Raw genomic sequence first — 14,221 nt, 5'->3', positions numbered from 1 at the left:
AACAGGGGAGCTGTAACTGCTTCAAACTCTTTTCCTCTCACAAGTGCCTGATCATTGACTGGCTTGAATTTGACTCTTGGAATAGATATCCTGGCCATGTCTGTAGGCAGAGCCCATCCTGACCAGACATTTAGCACTATGGCTCAACACATGGCCACATGTCAGATTTATCTGGATACGCCGTTCCCTAAAATCATCAAAGAAAAAAGCAAACAGTACCTGAAATCATGCCTACATTAGATAAGCATCACTAGTGCTGAATTTATTATAATTACATATCTAATAAATGCTGTGTTTATTATTATAAACAAAAATGTAGGTGAAAATCTAAGGCATAAAGCCATCCTGAAAGGTGCAGCCACTCAGTATTCTGGGATCAAAATCTTCCCTTCATTCCATACAGACACCCCATTGAAATCCTTGAGATTAAATGGGCATAAGTCTGAGTTTAACATATTGCAGATGTGTATATACATTAAGAACACTGGATGCATTGTACTAAAAAATGCTATTTTACTTACGGTATTTTTTCAGCACTTATGATTATTTGCAATAATAAAAAAAACTATTCCACAAACTGTGCTAAGATCATATGACATAGCGAGCACACTGTCATCTACTTTATGATTTAACATCTGTGACACTTCACTAATTCGCGGTCTTTGGCCATCCAACATGATATCAACTATGCAAAGTGTCAAACCACTCAGTGCATAAAATTAACCAATTCTAGGAGTAGAGGGCTGTAACCAGGTCTGCTGAAGTCAACAGAAAACCTCCTGTGTCAACTGTAGGGGAAATTGGGTAAGGCCTATATTTAATTTGTTTTGACTTAAAAGAGAAGACAATATGCTGTTCAGAGGTTTGTCCTGCCCTGCGTGTCCAGTTCGCTGGCAGTATGATCCACAAAACACTGGGCTTGAAGAGTTTCTTGTCAGTTCTTTTTTTGATGATTCTCCTCAGAGAAAAGGCGAGAGGAGCTGCTGTGCCACAGGGCTGGGGCAGTGCCGCCTTGGTGACATCGGTCTGGCATGTCTCTGTCTCCTTTGTGACTCCCACCAGAAGGATTTTACCTCTAGGGCCCACTTCCCTGACCTACAGGGAACATTTTCCATCCCGGACTGCAGCACAGAAACACCAACACCTCAGCCAGAATGTCCAACCAGTTGATACCATCTGGTTTAACCACATACTAGAGACCTGGAGGATGCACAATTTGGGGGATATATAGCTATAAATTACTAGTTCCCTCTTCTAAATAGTGATGAGAAAACTCTTTCAAAATATATTTATGATTGCAAGGCACACCCTAACAGCTGGTCCAGGGGAAAAAAAAAAGCATCATAATTTTTAACCAGGAAGTGAGGAAACAAAAGAATTTGCTCAATTTGCCTGTTTGTAGTGGTGTACTGATTTACCAAACTTACCACCACTTTAATAAGGTACCAGAATTTCATGCCTTAATGATTAAACTAGTGCTCTCTATAATCAGCCCACTGGAGGATGTGCAACAACAGGAGATACACCCCAGCCTCAAGTGCCACTGTTGAGTGAACTCTACTGATTTCATCCAGAGGCACCATAAAATCCTAACCATGAAATTGTGGAAGTAAACGGTGGCTCACCCTCAACTTCCACAAAGCCGGACTGTGTCCAGTTAGGGATCACTGCTACACGAATGTGCTAATCTCTCGCTGTTCGGATTCCTTCCAGTATTCCTTTGGCTGTACATCATGAATCTCTTAAAAGCAGAGGAATTACCATGCAATAAAAGGAGCGTATTACAGGGATGTCAATGTGTTTCAATACAAGGAAAGTTTTCTGGGACCTAAAAAGAAATATTCACCTAGCCAAGAATGAATTTTAACCGAATTGTTACCTTTTTAGTTTGTCTACACAGGAACTAGTTTAAGCCTGGGAACAAAGGACAATTATATTAGTAAAGTTTTAATAACAGTAAGATTTTCATTGTAACTGGATTGCAAATAATAGGGATGCAAATCAACAAGTAAGGTCTTCCTTCATTTTGTGCAGGAGCAGAACATGCCCTCCAAGGCAATCCCATCTCTCCGCAAGTCAGGGGCTGCTCTGCCTGCGTTAGCGCTGCCTGCCCAGCGGTGTGCAACACACACATGCAGGCAAGGTAGAAATGTCGCTGTACATGATTTGAGAACTCCGTTCCATTATATACCAGAATAATAATAGACAATAATAAATGAGAGTTCTCGGCTCTCTTCCTTGGCTGCATAGGTCTAGCTGAGTCAGAAAAGACCGCGTCTCGTTTTTCCAATGTGTGCTTTTGTTAGGTCAATAGAGAGACTGTTATAGAGTGGTAATGTGAGCTGGGTAATGTGTGCAGGTTCTGGGGCTTTATTGTGTCCCTGCTATGTTAATTAGTATTAGGAACATGATGGATTGGCAACACGTGTACTTTCTGAGTCTTAAACCAGCCCTGAGAGTTTAGCACTCCATTAGTTACACATCACAGGAACCCAGGGATGTTTACTCAAAAAAGTATCACTTACAAGAATGAAACATTCTAATTCATTCCTGATAGGGGCTGTGGGGGCACCCGCCCCACATTCAGACCCTGCCGGACCGCACTCCAGCCCAGCCCCCGGTCACACTGGCAGTCCCGCATCAAAAGTCTCTGGGAAGCAGCTCTCGAGGGAGGAGGAGGTGGAGAAGAACCAGCCTGGACAAGCAGGGGCATTTCTCTTCGCAGCTTCTCTGGTAGAGAAGACAAAGAGTTTGGTGAGAGGTGAGTATGACACACCTCTCAGTGAAATTCCTCCGCAGAAGCGAAGGGCAGAGGAACTGATAGGGCTTTTTGTGCCCCTGGGCCCGACAGCCCCCTCTCCCCAAGCAAAGTTGTCACACCATCCAGGAAGGAAACTCTCCTCTCTGCAAACAGGAGGTGCAAATCAGCATGGGGGGCAAACTTCTGAAAGAGCCTCAGCCCTTCTTAAAAAGCCAAGGAGAAATGGTGTCACATCCCACTCCCAGGAAAGAGGAGGGGTAAGTAACTTCAGATTCGTAAATTCCCAAAGGTGCGGACTAAGGTGAGACAAATCTCAAGGTCCATATAGAAACATTTATTAGCTTCCCGAAATGGTTAGTATAGGTCTTCACAAGTCCATGACAATTGGTTAGGTGTATAACAAATTATGGCAAATGATGAGGTACGCATTGCGTTACTCAACAACAGGTATCGGACAATTTATGGCAAGCAGTACTTAAGGTTGTTACTTAACAACTCTGAACAACTCTAAGAGAAAAGAGAAACTGAGGGATAGAGAAAGGAAAAGACAGAGAAAAAGACAAAGACAAAGAGACCACCGTTCCTGGTTCCAGCGTCTTTTTCAGGGAACCTTCCCAGGCATAATCATCTTCTTTCTTGGAAAAATCTTCCCTGGTAAGGTCTTCTTTCTTGGGAAAAATCTTCCCAGGCACTATTTTTTTCTTTTTTTTCTTCTTTGTTCCCCCTCTAGAGGCACTTGTTTTCCCCTTTTATGTTTGCTGAATTAGCATGGCCCACACCCCTTGCTGAGGACAGCCTCATCTCAGGTTTCTCCCTTCTCCCAGGTGACGTGTAGCATGATTTGGGTGGAGAGACAAGTGCCATAGTCATACATGTTTAGCATGATCTCTATAATCTTCATTAGCATATGCGGGGGGGTGCGCTTTCCTATGCATTTCACAGATAATGAAGCAAAGGTCACTCATCGGACACAATGGCCTTGAGGACTGAGAACTAGCAAGCCTACCACACGAGTGGCAGAACTATCCTGTCTTCACAAGACAGTTCTCCCACACTTTCAGGCACCAGAAGTGTTAGCCTTCTCAGTTCTTTGAAGGCCAGGCCTGCATTGTTTATTTCCTTGCGGGTGTTTCAGGCCTTCCACTGAAGGCTTGGAGCGCCTTCTGCCCCTCATCAAGGAATTTACGGTCCATCTCTTACACCACCCTGTGGCTCAAACACTCCAAGATTTTCTTCAACCATTGTGATCTGAACATAGTGTATAGGTGCAAAGGAAAGAGATGACAGAAAGAGAGATTATACATATAGCTGCTGTAAGGCCTAGCATTGAATCACACAGTATCATAAGGGTGATATTTAGAAGGCATTTTCTCCACCCCATCACTCCTAAGGATTTCATGATGGAACATGACCACGAGAGTGGACGGCAGGAGTAAAGGGAACAAACAGGTAGTTGTACCTCATGTCATAGCAATTCCTGCCATTAAGAACATAAATCCGATCAACAAAACAATTCCTATTTGTGCCAGACACTTTCCCCACGCCGTAAGTCCCAAAGTTTGCAAAAGAGAAGGGATCCATGATCCAGGACTCAGTCCATCGAACCAATCCTTCGGTGGGAGCAATTGGAACAATTCTCTGGTCTTATCCACAGCTTCCTTCATCCTTGCACAGGCTTCTTCTATGGAGGTAGTGGCCTTGTGGATGGTAATACAGCGTTCTCCTTCAGTCAGATTTAACATGCCACACACTCCGTGTTCTTTAAGCAACAACATGTTCAATGCTAATCAGTTTTGAAGCGACATCTTGGAGACTTGTTGGACGTTGCTTTTAAAACTCCAAAAGCATATCTAAGACATATTTAACTGGGAACACAATTTACTAGAACTATTGTTCAAGGACTGATAACAAATTTGGTTCCATAAATATTCTCAAGTAGAATTGCTCGGAAGTTGATGCAAAAGCCCTTGAGTGTTAAAATCCACACCCTGTTACTTTTCAATGGTTGGCCCTCTCTCTGGTCAAGAAAAAGGGGACTTAATTTATTTTCAATATTTTTGTAAGATTTAGAATAATCCTTGTAAATTTGGACTCTTCTGGTGCAGAACCGGGGAGGGTGATGCACATCCCCTAGTCCGTATGATTCCAAATATGCATAAACCTTTGTATCAACTCCCATGCCAAAACTGGTATTCAAATTTACTATTGACTGAGACAAGATTAGGCATACACTAAGAAGAATACAAACTTTTCCCACACCACCTTTCCCTAGTAAATTACAAGAATAGGCACAATAAAAATCATAAATGCCATGCAAGGAATAACCCACTTAACAATCAAAAATGTAAGTCCCACGATGGGATGGTGGTTTATAACCTGTAAAACATATATAGAGCAGGAAATAATTAAAAAGATGGGGCAATCCACCTACTGTGGATCCGATGGTCCTTCCCATGAGCATCAGTGGCTGCTCATATGTATATGTTGACGGGAGTCTTCAGGATTTATATCCTTTTGAAAATAAAAAACAATCATAATACAGTAATGAAAGGGTTAAGAAGGCAAGAGTTCAGTCATTCTGTGGAGTGTCTCTAAGAGGTCCACACAAAAAAACGAGCAAACAGGTTCATACAACAGGAGGCAGCAGGAGGCAAAGTTGTGGTTTTTTTTTTCTAATCCCCCACACACACACCTTTTTTTTTCTGGACTGCTGTTAGATTACTGCCATCTCACTAGATTTCCTGCAGGGTAATTTCTTTAGGTTTTTTCCATGCTTGAATAAGCTTCTCAATTCCTTCAGCCAACAGTCCCCTTCAACTCAAACGTGGCCTGTTAGGCTAATGTTTGTCTTCTTTCTATTAGCCTTAAAAATTCCATCAGAGAAATCTGCAAGCACAACAATGTAAATATTGCAAAAACAAATGCCATCTTCACCTTCCAGCAAATCAGTTGCTTGCTGTGATCATCTTCAGTAGACACCAATTCTGCAGCCGTTCTATAGTCCTGATTTTGGCAAATATCCTGCAATGATTTTGTGTCCTGTAATTGATGTAATTAGAATGAGTTGAGTTGGCCTTGTGTGTTGAAGCATATCTGTTGCAAATCCCAGAAATACAAACTCAACTCAGATGGATTGTTACAATCAGAAAAGAAGCATCAAAACCACTTCCATATTGTCATTGAATTATTCTCAGACCATATTTTTATACTGAGTTATGTATGTGTAATCTGACTGGGACAATTTGGTTTATACATGCATAACCATTTATTGGATTTGTTTTCAAGTCTTCCCGGTCATATCATCTAATCTGTGGACAAAACCATTTTCTCCTTGTGTTCAACTTAGTATGACGAGTGAGCCCAGCACGTTCTCAATCGCCATGTGAAGCAGGTATGGTTTTGGTGATCCTGCCATACCGACAGTCAAAAATAAACGCTACGTTAACTTGAAAGCTAAAGATGGCCACTCTGTATCTTGCTGAGAGGAAAAATATATTAATTGGACTGCGTTTTGACTGCAATCATACTTTAAAGAATGCTGTAACTTTACACTTTTAGTGAATGAAAGCAGTGTTAACAGTGCTGCCGTCCACAACTACAAAGCTAAGAGGCAATCTGAGATAATTGAAAAACCAACAACATCTGAAGGGATATTTTTCCAGTCTGCATCAGGTCCTACAATGTACAGCATGCCGTCAAAGCATGTATACGTTTCAGCTGTCAGGCCATGTCAGCATATGAACAGCCATAAATAACACACCCCGGACAAGCCAGATGTGCTGGTATGAATGACCAATTGGTTATTGTTTCAGAGAAGCCAGATCAGCATGTGGCAAGGCACTTTAGCACCGCAGATTACTTTGCCACCTCTTGGTACATCAGACAAGACTGATCAAAATCAGGAGCATGATGATGACTTCTTACAGTCTGCTCCCAGGCAAAGCCCATTTTTTGCACAGTCAGGCAAGTGATCCTTCTTCGGCTCTGTAACATTAGGAGTGAAAGCTTACTAACTTGCATTTTGTATCCAACCTTGCACTCTGCAGCCCTAAAACCTGACAGCAGCGTCTGAGCAATGCCAAAATACAAGCAGGCAAGTCCAATCATAATCCTTTGCAGGATGCTGGGCTCTGCAGTCATTTCCTGCTTCTCACATGTAAAGGTAACAGACACAGCTAAAGAGGCTGAAATGGTCTTTATGGCTTGGCACATCTCTAATAAAAAAAAAAAACACCTTGATCATATGAAGAAAGGGACAGTTCTGGGATATAAATACTGCAGAAATTGGGAACTTCTGTGGCAGGCAGAACATCTGTTTATTACATTTTCCAGTGTTTTATTTTCAGTTGCCCATGACAAAGAATCAGAACTTTTACCAGTGCAAACCGTGCTCAGTCATAAACACAACACTATCCTTTTAAGGTATCTTGAGCATTATAAAGCAACAGCTTTATTATAGGGAAGTGACAGAGAGTCAGAAATCAGGGAACAGGAAAGACAGTTCGAGAACAGTCCACCTTTTATGAAGAAAGTATATTGCGTATTTTACTTACAGGTGAGGGGATTTATTTTGTGTGAATGTAAATACTTTAAGCAGCATGAAGGAAAACTTTGAGAAAAGCTTCTTGTGGTAAAACAATCTGCACTGGAGTCCTCCACAAAATCCCTACAACAATATTAACCTATTGACACTCACGTCGAGGAATGAGTTTTGGTAACATAAACTTCACTCTGTGTTGTACGTTAGCATAATATCTATACTGAACAAGAAAGAGGATGTGTTCCAAAAATGTTATTGTTAATGGGAAAATCAGAAAACACCACACTTGGCAGTGAAGTCCATAAGGAAATTTACTTGAGGCCACATCCAAGGTATTACTGACCCTGGTTTAGTGTTCGTTTTATGTACACCACTGAAAAGTGTTACATGGTGAACTCACTGCACTGCAATGCAATGCTGTTTTATTAAATATACCTTTGATGGTTCTGGGACCTCAGAATGAGGCAAATATAAGGCAAAGCAGTCATTCAGTAAAATGAAGATCCTACTCAAGCTCAAAAGAAACCAGAGCAAGGTAACTCTACGCAGAAAGAGCACTGGTTGGACCTACTGAGACGGAAACGAATATGAGATTATAAAACCAACCTACAGCCATTGGCATGACTTATTGCTCCCCAAATTCTTCCATGCTGGGGATAGGCAAGCAGCCACCCCACAGAAACTCTCTCCCAAAACAATGGTCTTCTGAGCATCTACACAAAAAGAGGTTCATCAAGGTTCTAGAATATGTCAGCAAAGCCAGAACAGACCGCTGTGATGTTTATCTCCTAAAGATAAAGCACATGAGCCAGAGCAAATTAGACCAGAAATATTAGACATTAATGCCGCCTCTCCCAACACTAATGATTTGTGTGACATTAATTGTTTCAATGAGGGAAACAGCAAAATTATTTCAATGAGGGTAACAGCAAAAATTTCTATAGGAACATTAATGGTAAGAAGACGACTAGGGAGGGTGTGGGCCCCCTCAGGAAGGAAATGGGGGAGCTGGTGACAAGTGATATGGAGAAGGCCAAGATTCTCAACAACTTCTTTTCCTCAGTCTTCACTGGCAAGGGCTCCAGCCACGCTCTCGGAGTCACAGAAGACAATGGCAGGGGTTGGAAAGGACTGCCCATCATAAGTGAAGACCAGGTTCGTGACCATCTGATGAACCTGAAAGTGAACAAGTCCATGGGACCTGATGGGATACACCCACGGGTACTGAAGGAGCTGGTGGATGAGGTTGCTAAACCGCTCTCTATTATATTCCAAAAGTCATAGCAGTCTGGTGAAGTCCCCACTGACTGGAAGAGGGGAAACATAATCCCCATTTTCAAAAAGGGAGTGAAGGAAGAACCAGGGAACTATAGGCCAGTCAGTCTCACCTCCGTGCCTGATCAGATTATGGAGCAGATCCTCCTGGAGGCACTGCTGAGGCAGAAGAATAACGAAGAGGTGACTGGGTACAATCAACACGGCTTCACCAAGGGCAAATTGTGCCTGACATCAATAGACAAGGGGAGAGCAACCGATGTCATTTACCTGGACCTGAGCAAAGCCTTTGACGCTGTCCCACATGACATCCTGGTCTCCAAGCTGATAAAATATGGGATTGATGGACGGACAATTCAGTGGATAAAGAACTGGCTTGACGGCCGCACCCAAAGAGTGGCTGTCAATGGGTCCATGTCCAAGTGGAGGCCAGTGGCAAGTGGAGTCCCTCAAGGACCAGTATTGGGACCAGTCTTGTTTAACATCTTCGTCAGCAACATGGACAGTGGCATAGGGTGCACCCTCAGCCAGTTTGCTGATGACACCAAGCTGTGCGGGGCAGCTGACACACTGGAGGGAAGGGATGCCATCCAGAGGGACCTGGACAGGCTGGAGACATGGGCCCATGCCAACCTCACGAAGTTCAACAAGACCAAGTGCAAGGTCCTCCATCTGGGTCGGGGCAATCCCAAGCACCAATATAGGCTGGGCAGTGACTGGCTTGAGAGCAACCCTGAAGAAAAGGACTTGGGGGTGCTGGTGGACAAGAGGCTCAACATGAGCTGCGAGCGTGCACTAGCAGCCCAGAAAGCCAATCATATCCTGGGCTGCATCAAAAGAAGTGTGGCCAGCAGGTCGAGGGAGGTGATTCTCCCCCTCTACTCCACTCTCGTGAGACCCCACCTGGAGTACTGCATCCAATTCTGGATCCCCTACTACAAGAGAGATATGGACGTGCTGGAATGTGTTCAGAGAAGGGCCACAAGGATGATGAGAGGGCTGGAGCATATCTATGAGGACAGGCTGCAAGAGTTGTGGTTGTTCAGCCGGGAGAAAAGAAGGCTTTGAGGAGACCTTATAGTGGCCTACCAGTATCTTAAGGGGGCATACAAGAAAGCTGGTGAGGGACTTTTTAGGATGCCGGGTAATGGTAGGACTAGAGGGAATGGATTAAAACTAGAGATGGGTCGATTCAGACTGGACATTAGGAAGAAGTTCTTCACCATGAGGGTGGTGAGACACTGGAACAGGTTGCCCAGGGAGGTGGTGGAAGCCCCATCCCTGGAAGTTTTTAAGGCCAGGCTGGACGTGTAGGAATGTGTCTGAGAGAAAATGGTCACGTGAGCCAGCCTCCCTACTATGAGAGATCAGATTAAGAGCAAAACAGGTGGTAGAAGATGGAATTAGTACATGGGAAAAACGGGGACTGAGAAGGTAGAAAACACATTGTGCTAATGACTAAGCAATTTACTATGTGAATTCTTGTAACCAACCTGATCTGTGAATGAACTGCATGGACAGCGCGTGAACAGAGACTGTAAGCCAATCATATAGCTGCCGCTAGCGCGTGCTCTTATTGCCTGTCTGTATATACTCTGTGAAAACTTGAATAAAGGGAGAACGATCATACTCATATTGAGACTCCATCGTTACTCCGGGTCCGTCTCCCACTCCAACATCTGGTAGCAGAGGATGGTTCAGCGCGACTGAGTTCTCCGAGACTGCGGTAAGCAGCTAGAGGAGGGGAGTGGGAAACTTCGGCTGGGAGACGTCCTGCTTGGGCGCGTCAGCGGGAGCAGACAACGGCGTGAGGTCGCTCCTCACCTCCCAGGCGCAGCTATGGAAACAGAAGCTGCGGCCACGCTACTCGCTGGGATCCTCTCTAAGAGAGGGATTGAAACACCAGCGAAACTGTTGCTCAAACTGATTAAATTGGGCAGGAGATGAGGCAACAAGTAACAAAAGAAGAAGGAGCTATATTAAGACTTCTCCTGCATATCCTCTCTAAGAGAGGGGTGAAATACGATGAGCGTATGCTCCGAAGGTTGTTAACCTGGTGCAGAGAGAACGGATTCGCACCAGAGCCCCAGACAGCTTTTAAACCAGAAATATGGGAGGCTGTTGGGAAAAAACTGTGGGAAGTGATAAGTAAAGGAGACAAAGAGGCATCACTGTTAGTGACGACATGGTGGTTGGTGTTATCAACCTCACAAGATATGAACGCGGAGCGAGCCGCAGCAGCCGGGACTTTTGCAGCGTTACAACCCACGGGAAGGGGATCGAACAGGCCAGGTCCGAAGGTCTGGGACAATCCCCTGCTGAGCCCCTCTGCTCCACCTGAGGCTGATGGAGGAGGCAGGATGTCAGCAGAGAAGGACAGAGCCAGAGCTGTTTGCTCCTGACATTGCCCGCCTCGCCCCCTCCCCAGTCGTCTCCCTGAGATAAAAGTGCTGTTTTTGTATGTCTGCTGTGTAAGTGTGTGTGGGCGCCAGCTTGTACCTGCTGATCAGCATCTGTGCTACTGTTTGCTTTTTGTTGTGTGCAGTGTCGTTAGGTGACTCCACTTGAGCAGGTGTCTGCCCGGTGTGGTACTGTTCTCGTATGCAACTAGGGCTGACACTCCGTCAAGTGAAGAAGTTTGTGTGTACACAATGTTTAGACGTAAGGCGAGCGCACCCCAGGCAGATACACCAGGATGGGCTGTAGAACCGATGGAAGTCCTGAAATATTGGGGGATTTTTCACGAACCGACACGTTTACACTCTCGGGAACGGCTCATCCGTGCAGGGCGTATCGCTGGTTGTTTGTTTGTTGTTTGTCTATAAGATCATGGTTGTTTGGGAAAAGGAGTTGAGACAAAGTCTATAGGATGCTCGGTAGGAAAATGAGAAACTTAAGGAAAAAAGAGAAACTGAGCTCTTGTTGCAAAGGCAGACTTTTATGTCAGTCGTAAGTGATGAAAAAAAAAAAAGAAAGAAAAAATTAAAAAGAGAAAAAAAGGAAAAAAAGGAAAAAGAAAAAAAAAGAGAAAAAAAGAAAAACAAACAAACAAACAAACAAACAAACAAAAAGAAACCAAACAGGAACAATTAGATGGGAAATGTGCCACATTAGCACAAAAGTATGCCATAAGCATTATGACAAAGCATCAGAAAAAGAGAAACAGGACACCTGATTCAAAGCAGTACCATAGAGATAAGTTTTTGGTTTTTTCCTATATGTGTATACGTTATTGCATGCCTTAGTAGATTGCTCTGTGTTATACCCTGCAAGACTAAAATGAACCCAGCAGAAGCGGTCTCTTGAGCAAGGGGGTGGAATATGGGAAAGCAACGGAAAATCGGCGAGGAGGACTGTAAATACACACAAGGGACTCGCACCTGGGTGCTGGAAAACACAGATATCACACCAATTGTTATTCAGTCTCGGGTGCTTGCAAGAAAAACATTTGGATGACATAAGCCTGTAATGGACTCACAGACACCTTATCTAGCTGCTTGAGAATCTTGGCCTGTTGTGGAAGAAGATCAAAGCACAGTACCAGCAAGAACAGGGAGTCCGCATGCGCTCTAGCTAACAAGGACTCTTTTGCTGCCAAGGATTCGTGATAACAAGGACTCTCTTGCTGCCAAGGATAAGTTTAACAATGCTACTAGTACCGCTACGTCTGAGTTATTGTTAGATGTAGATAGTATTCGATATGCGACATTGCAAAACAGAACTGCTACTGATTTTTTGCTTTCAGCTCACAGACATGGTTGTCAAGATTTTAAAGGACTGTATTGTATGAATCTAAGTGACCACTCCAAATCCATCCATGCCCAGCTGCAGGAACTGCACCGACCGAACCAGCAACTTGTGGAGACCACTGGGTGAAATCTCTTTGCTGGATGGACTTGGGGGTGGGGTTGGTTGAAGCAAATTGTACTCATCGCCTGTGTGGAAGGAATTTGTCTGTTATGTTTAGTATGCTGTTTGCCGTGTTTAATAAGCATTATACGATCAGCTGTAAATGCCACTTTGCATCATACCCTTGTACGAGTTGTAGAATATGTTGCTCTAAAAACTATGTGTGTATCCATGAGAACCCGACCTTCACAGAAGAAGATAACAAGAAGGGATTACAACAATGTAGTCACGTATCAGACAGCTGCTGTTAGCAAAGCTGGATCATGAGTTTGGTGAGACTCGCTGCATACACTGGCCACATGTGCAGCGACTCTAGCCTGTACTTTTCTACTCGATCCAGTGCAGGAGAGTCTGGTGGGACTCGCTGCGTGCGCTGGCCATGCATGCAGCGACTCTAGCCTGTACTTCTCCAGTCAATCCAGTGCAGGATATAAGGAGGCTGTCTCGGGTCAGAGAGGGGGAGAGAGACATGAGCATACTTTGAAGGTACAGGGGATGCCCTGAAGCACTGTGTCTGCCCCCACCCCCCCCCCGATAAGTTTTATGTTCATTAATGCCAACAGCTCAGAAGGCATTACAGCATGTTGAAAGATAAGATATAGTCTACTACTGCTGCAAGACGCATTGAACACCTTCCTACAAGAACTTCAACTTTATGCCCTGATAGGACAGTGGGATGATGCACTCGCAAAGAGCCTGACTGCGTTAGAGTGGGTATTTTTGCCACATACCTTTTCAAAACCAGTAACTATGATGATCGAAATGTTACCACGATTGTTTTTCCAGGGTCGCTTGTGCTGTCAGCAACCGCAATGTATTTGAAATATTACAAAAGGATTTCTCGTGGGTAAATCCAAAGAAATTGGCTTTCTGGGCTAAATTTAGGAATCTGGGTATTTATTGACTTAGCAGGGTTCTTTTTGATTCTGTTTTTAATTGTGTTTAGTATATAAACGTCTAAGAGCGTCACAACGAGTAGAAGCACAAGTCACGGCGACCTTGTTAATAAATGGTCTGGTGTTAAACAAAAAAGGGGGAGATGTGGCAGATCTACGAGCAGAGGCCTGCGTACGGCCAAAGATACAGTGAGCAGAGCACGCAGGAACCACAGAGCCAAGAGAACAGTTCATACCTTCACCCCATCCTGTGATGACCATATAACATTTTCGAATCTCAGACAAAGAATAGGGCTAAGTATTCTTCCTTCGCTAGGAACAGCAACGGCATTAAATACGTTGAATAAGACAGGGTGTTGGGCAAGTAAACAGATAAACCTTACAACTGAAATCATATCTAGCTTGCTTACTGATGCTGATAGCATTCGGCATGCTATGTTGCAAAATCAAGCGGCTATTGAATTTTTGCTGTTAGCTCAGGGTCATGGATGTGAAGATTTTGAAGGTATGTGTTGTATGAACCTTTCTGACCACTCATCATCCATTCATAAGCAGTTACGGGAGCTGAAGGATAACATGTCCAAATTAAAAGTGGTAAAAAACGGTTTCGATGATTGGTTAAGCTCATGGAGTATAACGGAATGGTTATCAGACTTCCTGAAGCAAGGGCTCATACTATTGTTGGTTATATTATTATTGATTATGGTAGCCTCGTGTGTTCTCTGCAAAGTGACTGACATGATAGAAAATGCCATGCATAAGGTCTGGCTGGCTCAAGAAGAAAAAGGGGGTATTGTAGGAATGTGTCTGAGAGAAAATGGTCACGTGAGCCAGCCTCCC

This window comes from Larus michahellis, chromosome Z (assembly GCF_964199755.1).
Source record: "Larus michahellis chromosome Z, bLarMic1.1, whole genome shotgun sequence".
Lineage (NCBI taxonomy): Eukaryota > Metazoa > Chordata > Aves > Charadriiformes > Laridae > Larus > Larus michahellis.
Note: the sequence above shows the minus strand (reverse complement) of the source record.